Here is a 10617-nt window from a genome sequence, read left to right as displayed (position 1 = left end):
GCTTCCGTTTATATTAAGTTTATTGCTCCCGTTAGGTGTACTATTTATTTTTATAATGAAAACAATGTCATCTTCCTTATAGACGCCATATAACAGTCGAGAGGCTTAAACGAAGAGTCCTGTGCTGTGTACCACTCATTTGAGTGGTACTTGTGGTGGTAAATGTGGTAAATGTCATTGCACTTTATTGTAAATATCCCTTGTTCAGTTAAAGACGGTTCAAGATCAAGTCGCACTGAATCTGCGCCATTTTGAGTCCACGCAAGTGGCACATTTTACTTTGTTCCGCTAGGGGACGCCATTGTGCAGTCTAATAATTCGTTTTGGCTGCCGTCTGTATTTCCTATTTTATTTCTTTATAAAAACTATAAAATGGATGTTGTTGGTTTGAAAAAAACAAACAAGATAAAAACATATTACATTGACTACATTGTGGAGCACTACTATTAAAACTACGGTAAAAAAAAACAAAAACACACTATACGAGCACATTAGAGAACGAATATTGCGAAACCCCTTGTAAAAATACGTCTTTATGTATTCTATGTAAATGTAAAGTGTTCAGAAATGTTTATACTAAACACAGTCAGCCTAGCTTTCTGCCGTGACGCCATATAAAAGTGGAAGGGCTTAAACAAAGTGTCCTGTGCTGTGCACCACTCATTTGCAGTAAAGTGAACCACTTCATCCATCCAGTCGCGTGTGGTGTGTTCATGACGGGACGAATATGGAGTAAGATCGCTGTCTAAAAGGTGTATACGTGTTTTCAAAAAGACGTATGCGTGTTTTCAGATTTGTATCCATGTTTACAAATTTGTATTTATGTTCACAGATTTGTATCCATGTTTTCAGATTTGTATCCGTGTTTTCAGATTTGTATTAGTGTTTTTAGTTTTGTATTCGTGTTTTCACATTTGTATCCGTGTTTTACTACTCGTATGACTACGACTCTCGCGAGACACGTGCGAGAATCTCTCCTTTGGATGAATCTGTCTCACCATATGACTAATGAGCAAATGGCAGGCTCCGGATGCGCCTTTCAAAATTGTTTACAAACCACACATCCCCATGGCTATGCATAGACATTAGGGAGCCGGCACGGCTCCTGGAGCAGCTGGAGCACATGAAACAAAGCCGCTGCATCTGTGCAACAGCCAGTTTATCATTAACTTATTTTACAGAGACCATTTTTGGAAAATCGGATCGCAAAAATTGAAAAAAAAAAATCGACTTTGATATCACACAAATCCTGAATCAGTTGAGTTTCTGACCTGATTCTTAATCAATTTTTGCCAATCGGCTTTTCCAAAAAGGGTCTCATTTGACAGCTTGCAATGTGTAGATTAAGAATCTATAGTTGAACTGTTACACCAGCTACAGTCATTTTGTAAAAAACAGTTTTTCTCTTTTTATGTTGCTTTGTTAGTTTGTGTTATTGTTTTATTTTAACATTATTGTATGGATGCCTCTTTCGTGGCAGTGCATTTGCATTGTTGGACAGAGCTGCACCATATACATTTCTAAGAAATCAGTTGACTTTGTTTGTAAGAAGATCATTACATGGAAGACACCAGATCTTTTCATGTAAAACAGCAATGATCATCATACCAGTAGGTTTAGAAAATAAATAAATAAAATAAAACAAGAAAAAAAAAATTAAATAATAATAAAAATAAAATATAAAAATAATAATATTAAGGAGGGAGAAAATGCAATGGCAGCTACCATGAAAGAAACCTCTATACAAAAATCAGTGAACTAAAACAATAATGGAGCTGGAGCTCATGCCACACAGGAGGAAATGCCTCAATAGCGACATAAGTGAGGCAGCTGCCGGAAATGGTGCCACAGCATGCCGGACAGTGACGTTAAGAAAATCGGTAGCTGCTGTGACTACAGCCGTTGAAGGAAAGTGAGCGAGCGCTTTCTCCATGAATGACAGTCCTATTCTGTATGTCCGGTTAGTACGGGGCCACCAAAATACATCAACACGGTCTGGGACAAAGAGTTATGAAAACAAAACAAAAATCTGTACATTTGATAATTATTATCAAATAAAATAATAATTATTAATTCTTTTTCTTTCTCTCTGTCTTTCCCTCTCCTTTTGTTTACCCCTGTACATTTGAACTCCATCAGTGTTTCTGGATAAGTTCTTAATACCGTCTTAATCAGTGTTGCTGAATAATGCTGTAATGCATTATTTATTACTTATTACAGTTGTTTCAAAGTAATTAGTACGGAGTGCACGGTTTAGTACGAGTGATGGGAATTCCGGCTCTTTTTAGAGAGCCGTTTCTTTTGGCTCGGCTCACTAATATGAGCCGGCTCTTTCGGCTCCCAAATGGCTCTTCAGTTTTTTTTGTTGCTTAAATTAATTTACTCCCCAAAATAATGTAAAATGATGTATAAAACGAATTACTAATGTAAAAAAATATACAGTACATCAAATATTTATTATTTATATGGCTTTGTTTATATTCTTCTGAACATATTCAACATGGAGTACAATATGGAATGCTACAAAAAAAAATTCTAAAGTACAAAAACAAAGACCCAACTCAAAACAGTCAACAAAAAGTTCCAATCTCTGAAAAAAAAAAGAAAAAAGCAGCATCCAGGTAAAAGTTTTAGCGACGATTGGGATTAAGAAAAACCAAGCGCCTCAGTTTTGAGGGGTTGATCCTGTTTCTCCTCTCTGTTAATAGCTGCCCTGTTTTAATCTTGCACAGTCTACACTCTGAACTAATAATTAAGTTGAAATGAGTCCAAATTTTACTGCGTTTCCTATCCATTTTCTTCCACTTTCCACCGTGTTGTTTTTTTTCTCTGTAGTGCTATTGAACTCTCTCTCGGGCCTGTCTCTCCTGTTAGTGTGCTGTTGTGTAACGTGTGTGTGTGTGTGTGTGTGTGTGTGTGTAACCTTTCCCTCCCTCTTCTACCACGGGTCTTGACCAATCACGTGCGACTTTAACCGAAGGGGGGGTGGGGACTATGGCGTTATATTTGTGCCACAATTACGCGCGCGCGGAAAAAAAATTTGAGAATAAAATTTGAAAATAATAATAATAATAATAATTTAAAATTTGAAAATAAAACTGAGCGAGTGAAAACAGATTTTGAGCGCAGAAAAAAAGAACTTTCTCGCTCAAAATTCCTTTTTGCTCGCTCGCAATAGCAATCTTGCGCTCAACATCTCGCTCTCGTTCGCGATACTCCTCCCTCCCTCGCTCAACATCGCGTTTGCTCAAAATTGAGCTCTCGCTTGCTCAAGTCGTCGTCTGCGCTCGCTCAGTTCTGCTCACGCGTTACGTTTGTGCCACAAAACCAGCCAATCAGAGCTTGTAAAAGCACATTTTGACAACTTGGTATCCAATGAGATTGCTTGATGTGTTCAGCAGAAATGTCCAAAGTATACAAATAATAAGAAAAAAAAATAAAAACAGTCAAACAAAACACAAAGGAAAGAAAAAAAAGAAAGGAGCTAGGGGTTATTAAAGAGATCAAGATTTAAAATATTGACATAAGTACATATGAAAACTAATGAAGCTAGGTTTCGATTTGAAATATCTATTTTTATGAATAAAGAATTTCCCAAGAATAATGAGTATGTTAATGACCAGGTCATGAGATGACTCCTTAACAGAAAAACCATACAGGACATTTTCTTTTGTCAGAACAGACAGATTGGGCAGTTTAGGAAACAACCGGTCATACAGATCTTCCCAGAATACATTAACAAATTTGCAGTAAAAAAATAAGTGTTCCGTTGTTTCAATGTCTTCATCACAAAATACACAGTTGTTGTGGTCCAAATTAAAACGCAGTCTTAAGAGTTCAGAAGAGGGATAGACTCCATTAAGGATTTTGTAATGAATTTCCTTTGCTTTGGGGGCGATGGGAAATTGAAAATATTTGGATCGCAAACTTCTAACTTCTTTTTTTGAAAAATATAGCAGAATTGTAATTCTGTTTGAAGAGAATGGATACATCTCCTTAACAAATGCTTGCCGAATTTTTAGATTAGAAAATCTGTAATGATTGACGCTGCAACCATCCACCAAAAGCAAAGGTAATGCTATGTTTACCTTACTTTGAAAACAATTAAAAGCCATCATCACAATAGGTTGGGGAATTGCAATGATGAGCTTATTGTACTACTCTTCATCTCGTAGATTATATTTTGAAGAAAACATTTCAAATGGCATAAGCTTTCCAGTGTTGTCCAGAAGGTGCATTATCAACCAAATTCCTTTCTTTGCCCAAGTAGGATAAAACAATGATTTTTTTATTCGACAAGATGTATCTGCAATTCCACAGTGGGGTGTTGTGAGGACTAAAGTTATGCTTGTAAATCATTTTCCAGTAATGTAACACCTGTTGATGAGAGGTGGATAGTTTGATGGGGAAGCTTATTTAAGTCAAAGTCACATTTCAGTAGAAAATTAAAACCTCCTACTTGCTTAAAGATGTAGCTTGGGATATGAAACCATAAACTGTCTTCATTCTTCAGAAAGGATCTTAGCCAGTTAACACAAATAATCCAGTGACCTAAAGGATTCCTCTGTGTGTACAAGATTTTCCCTGGGAAGTTATTCAGCAATATCGCCACACCAGCCGATCTGTTTGTGCCATGACTAAACACAATTTTGTCACCCCACTGATTAATCCAAAATTTTTCATCTCCATCATTGGAATGCGTTTCTTGCAGGAGAACACATTGGGCTTTTTCATTTTTGCAAAATAAGAACATTGATTTTCTTTTAACAGAATCTCGTAGACCCCTAGCATTAAGAGAAATAAAGGAAAGGTTAGAATTGAAAAAGGACATACAGAATTGAGAAATAGAAATCTACCAAGAAATATATATGTTGTTTAAGAACTTGCGCAGAGCAATATAGCCCCTGTCTAATATTCCAACAGTATAAAGAAAGTACCTTTTCCTCTTTCGTAATAATATTTTCCCAAGTATTAATTGAATGTGTAAACGTGTGCATTAGTAAAACAATGTAAAGAGTGACCATGTAAACATGTGCATTAATAAAACAAAATTGCTACACAACCTTATGTAATAAGAAAAATACTGTGAACAAAGTGCAAATACGGGTACTGTGCAAGCTAAACTAAAAGCCAACTTTCATAATTAACTCTGTTTTTTTGTTTTGTTTGTTTTTTTCCTTTTTCCAAAAACTTGAACACTCTCAAATAATGCAATGTGGAACATAATCTTACTGAAGCAAACCGTATCAAAACACATATTAAAAAAAACAAAAAAACATCAAGTATTAAATTAGACACCTAAATTCCAATACAAAACTCTTGTGTATAAAGTGGTCCTCAAATAACCTGCAGTGTTCAAATGAATTCACCACAAAAAGGTTCAGCTACCTGGGAGAAAAGAGAGCGCACATACCCTGTAGCATTTTGTAGAACTTTAGTCTATTGCAACCCTGATGCCATTAATGTAGCCCACATGATCCCTGAAATATACATTCTTCCCTGTCGCCCTGGCTTGTTCCATCTTTGGCCATGCAGCAGCCCGAGCCTCCCGGTCAGCTTTGCAGAAATCTTGTTTGAAATGGTTTCCCATATCTTTGCAGACTTGACAGTTCTTAGATAGCTTCCAGATGGTATCCCTGTAGTGCCTCATTGAGAATTGCATGATGATTTGACGGTGTTTCCCCTCCTCTTTTCTTCCAAGGCGATGAACGGAGTCAATTACTGTCTCCATCAAGGGTGCCCACTGTGGTGCAATCTTGGACAGGACCTCCACGATAATGTCTCGGAGGCGTTCTTCATCCTTTTCTTTCAGCCCATATATCTTAAGATTCCATCTTCTCTTATACCTTTCTAACTCCAACACTCGATCTTTCAGTTCCTCATTTTCTTTAATGAGACGTGGCATAACTTCTTGTACGGTTTGAATAATTTCTTTGCACTCTTTAATTTCAGCTGCATTTATTTCAGCAGCTCTGGAGATGTTGGCCACCATGACGGAGTTTTCTTTTAGCTGGACCCCAAAGATATCCATCTTATCTGTCAACTTTTCTATGGCCTTAAGAAGAGCTTCATTTGATACAGCAGACGACTCTTTGAGATGTTTTGACTTAGCAAGCGGTTGGTGAGTTTTGGTCAGGGTACCGGGAGGTTCTTTTCTTTTCCCTGCACCTGTGGCTGTACCCTCCATCTCAGAGTAATTGTGGTCTCTTAACTTGGTTTGCTCCAAGGCCGTAATTTCCATTAGCTTAGCTTGAAGCTTTCCAGAGCTCATGTCGCCTCAGAAGATAATTTAAAATCCTCACTCTGCGATTCTCGATAAAGTAAATGTTTACACAAACACTCACATAAATATCACTCCACTCCTAAACTTCCTTAGTATATTTCGGGGCTTTGACGCTAGGACTTACAAACGTTGACTTGTCCCATCCGCCATCTTTTTTTTCACCATGTAGAATCACAAACGCGATGTTGAGCGAGGGAGGGCTATCCCGAGCGAGCAAAAAGGAATTTTGAGCGAGCAATTTCTTTTTCTGTGTTTAAACTCCATCGGCGCGCGCTCAAACTCTTATCATTACACGCTCAATAGTTTTTTTCTTGCTCTCAAAATCTGTTTTCGCTCGCTCAGTTTGATTTTCTCCGCTCAAATTTTTTTTTGCGTGCTTGTAATTGTGGCACAAATATAACGCCATAGGGGACAGGAGGAAAAAAAAGTCGGCTCCTATTATGAGCAGCTCTCTATTAAGAGCCGGCTCCCTCGTTCACTTCAAAGAGCCGGCTCTAAGAGCCGGTTTGGTCACGAACGACCCATCACTATTTAGAACACCGTACCCACGGGTTAGTAGTAATCCTTACCCAGGGTTTAGTAGTCCATTTACTCAATTTAGTACTCCGTGCGCACGGTTTACTAATCCGTTTGCTGAGTTTAGTAACCCGTGTGTACGCTTTAGTAATCCGTTTGCTCAGTTTAATAAACAGTTCGTAAGGTTTATTGTAGACGCTGTATTAAGGAAAAAAAATGCTGTACTGTACAAGTCTTATGTCTTAGAGTGATGACGTATGATCTGAGCGAACATGAACAACAACTGGAACAATAACATACTCATATCAAAATGTATCAAAGTCTCACATCAACGTACATTCACACCTAATAGCTTACATACTGTAAACTAACATCATACAATGCTGGTGTAGATCGCCAAAGTTTCAAGAACAAACAGAAAATCAACGATATTATTTAAGAATAATAAGATCACAAAGTGAACAATAACCCAGTTAAAAGAAAAAAATAAAAACAAATAAGAAACAAAAAAGGGGTTTAGGATTGGTTAAGTTCCTCTAAATATTTACAGAATTTATTTGCATGGGGGAATATTTATTTGTTTTAAAGATCTTCATAACAAGGAGAATTCATTCTTAAACTTAGGCCACGAGGGGGGAGATTTGGCATACCGACACTTGTGTATGAAATATTTCGTAATAATAATAAAATTATTAACTAAAAACTCTGTTTCCTTATATTTTAGGATAACTCCACTTTGAATATTTCTGAAGGACCAAAAGTCAGTGTTACTATAACTGAATGATACAAAGTCGTGAAGAGATATCCATATTTTTTAACAGTCTCGCATTCATAAAACAGGTGCTTTTTTTTAAAAGAGAGAATGAGCTTCTTGTTATTCTTGGATATAAAGTGGATACCAAATACTTGCTTAAAAACTTCTTGTTGCATTTATCGCTCACAAGATCTATCCCATCTATATTCACCTTAAGCAAATTTGGAGTTGGAATTTTCAAGAAATTGCATTTTATTGATTGCATAAAGACTTTGTGGATGTTCTTTGAAATTTTGTTATAGAACTCAGGGGACCAGTTCATGTTGTACTTGGCATTAAAATCATTCAATTCAAATATGTTCCCATTCCCAGCAAATAAATGCATCACAGACCAAATTTATTTTGACATCCAGTCTTCCATTAACATAGATTTTCCTCGACACAGTATCACCCTATTGTTCCACAATGGTACATTATGGGGGCTAAAATTATGCTTAAATATCATTTTCCAATTTAACAGGACCCATTGATAAAATTTAGAGAATTTTATGGGCAGTTTGGATATTTCAGTTGCATACGAAGAGGATTTCAATAACTGCAACTTTGTTAAAAACAAGAGAAGGTAGTGAAAACCATACATCATTATTACTGCTTAAAAAGGATCGGAGCCATTTGATCTTTTGTAATCCATCCATAATTTCAAAATCAATTGCTTTTATCCCACCATCCTCATAGTCCTTTTTCAAATCTGTTATAGTGGTGTTTATGTTTCCATCTGAAATTGAAATAAGTTTTATTTATTTCTTCATCACTTCTTGACGGGATATCTAGTGATACTAGTGATGCTGGATAGATTAATCTCGATAAAGCCTCAACCTTCGTCAACATTGTTTTTCCAAACAATGTCAGATCCCTTTGCAGCCAATTATTTAAAGTTTTTTTTTTGTTTACCTTTGTCAATCGTATCTTGAATATTCATTTTCTCCCTATCTTCTGTATCTTTAGTAATCCAAATTCCTAAATATTTGACCTCATTTTTGATAGGTATATCATACAAAGAGGAATCGGAACAGCTATGAATACTCATAAATTCACATTTGTCCAGGTTCAGGTGCCGACCAGAGGCTTGAGAGAAAAGTTTGATTATATCAATGACTATTGGAATTTGTTCTTTATTTTTATGAAAGATTGTTGTATCGTCAGTGAGCTGATTTATAATTAATCTGTGATTGTTTATATCTAGTCCTTTAATGTTTGAATTTACAGTGGTTACAGCAAGTAATTCAGTGGCTACAACGAATAAGAGAGGTGAAATGCTGCAGCCCTGTCTGATGCCTCTTTCCACCCTAAAACCTGGAACATGTACCTTCTAGACTCTAGAAGATACACACAGCTGTATGTAACCTGGTACTCATATCAAGAAATGCATTTCCAAATCCAAAGTATTTCAACGTATTTAGAATAAAACCATGTTCAATTGAGTCGAATGCCTTATGGAAGTCCAGAAACAACGTCGAACCATCTTCTTCAATTAGGTGATTATAATCAATAAGATCCAGAAGCAAGCGGATATTATTATGTATCAATCTGCCCTTCGAAAAACCTAATTGTGTTGGGCTAGTTATATTAGAGATGCCAATTTTCAATCTTGATGCCAACACTTTTGTGAAAATCCTATTGTCCGTGTTTAATAGTGTTATAGGTCTTAGGTTGCTTAGTATTCTCTTATCTTTTCCAGGTTTTGGAATCAATTTAATTACCCCTTGTTTCATAGTTACCATGAGCTCTGTGATTTATACATGCAATTAAAGCTTGGAACAGTAAAGGTTTTATATCTTCCCAAAAATGTTTATAAAAATTTGTTGCTGAATCATCTGCTCCTGGTGTGTGGTCAGACGTCATGCTTAATCCAATTCCTTCATAGTTAAACCTTCATCACAAATTTCTTTAAAGTTATCAATTCTTGGAATCCGATTATTTATTTTGTCAAAATAGGATTTGACATTTTGTTCTGAGTATGAGGTTTTCTAGAGATTACTATAAAATGTGAAGACTTCCTTTGATGTACATTTAGGAACTGTGCTACTTTAGGATCTCCCCATTGATTATTAGATTACAAATTTAATTTGTTGGATCTTTCACATCTACTTTTAGTTTTGATTGTGGACCCAGCTGAATAATGCTGTATTGTTTACATACCTTTGTGAAAGATTCCTGCACGTTCGGGTATGAGCCGGGATAAACACACATGCACACGTTCATTGCGTCAACAACACTTCAATGATTTATTACCAAATTGTCTAATACAGTTTACAAGCCAATTGTCCAAAACAGGGATCTCTCATTCCCGTGTCACGGTGAGAATGATGCCGGTTTGTCTTCCGCTCCCATCTTTTGTATTCATCGGTCCATCAAAAGGGGTGGTCCCATGGCCAGGTCCGAATGTTGAGTTGTTTCTGGTCCTCTGCTGTCCCCTTTCGGGTGGAGGGTTCGACTCTCGCCACCTCAGCACCTTGGCGAACACTCTTGGAGATACATTGGAGTCCCCTACAGTCCGAGACCTGGGGACGTCAGTTGACTGATATGTGTATTCGAGGTTGAGAATGAAACAATGCGCAGTGGAGACGCTTCCCTTCACTTCTAGGTGTTATGGCATTGGTCACAGCAGGAAGGCCCCCTGGGGGGTGACCAGTCCACAATGCCCAACTGATCTTATTACAAGTCAAGAGTGAAGAAGAAATTACCAATCTATATGACACTATATATCTCCAGAGAAAATTAATGAAAGCTTTCTTATCATATATGAAATTACATAAATCCCTTCAAATTGTATTGTTGTCTGAGTTTTTCTAAATTGCTAAAAATAGGAAGTATTTTTTTCTCCCTCTTCTATTCAGTTGGCTTTAGATCTTACATAAGCACCTTTAGCCTTGTACAAATACATCACATCCAGTTTTAATTGCAGGTTATTAATCTTCTCTTTTTCTTCTGCAGTCCAGTTTAACTTTCGATAAAGATTCATAAATTCTTTAACCACATTTGTTTCTTCTTCTTTCCTTTGTTT

This window comes from Hippichthys cyanospilos, chromosome 13, assembly GCF_059441005.1.
Source record: "Hippichthys cyanospilos isolate Australia breed blue-spotted pipefish chromosome 13, RoL_Hcya_1.0, whole genome shotgun sequence".
NCBI lineage: Eukaryota > Metazoa > Chordata > Actinopteri > Syngnathiformes > Syngnathidae > Hippichthys > Hippichthys cyanospilos.
The sequence above is the reverse complement of the archived record's forward strand: the minus strand, read 5'-3'. Positions refer to the sequence as shown.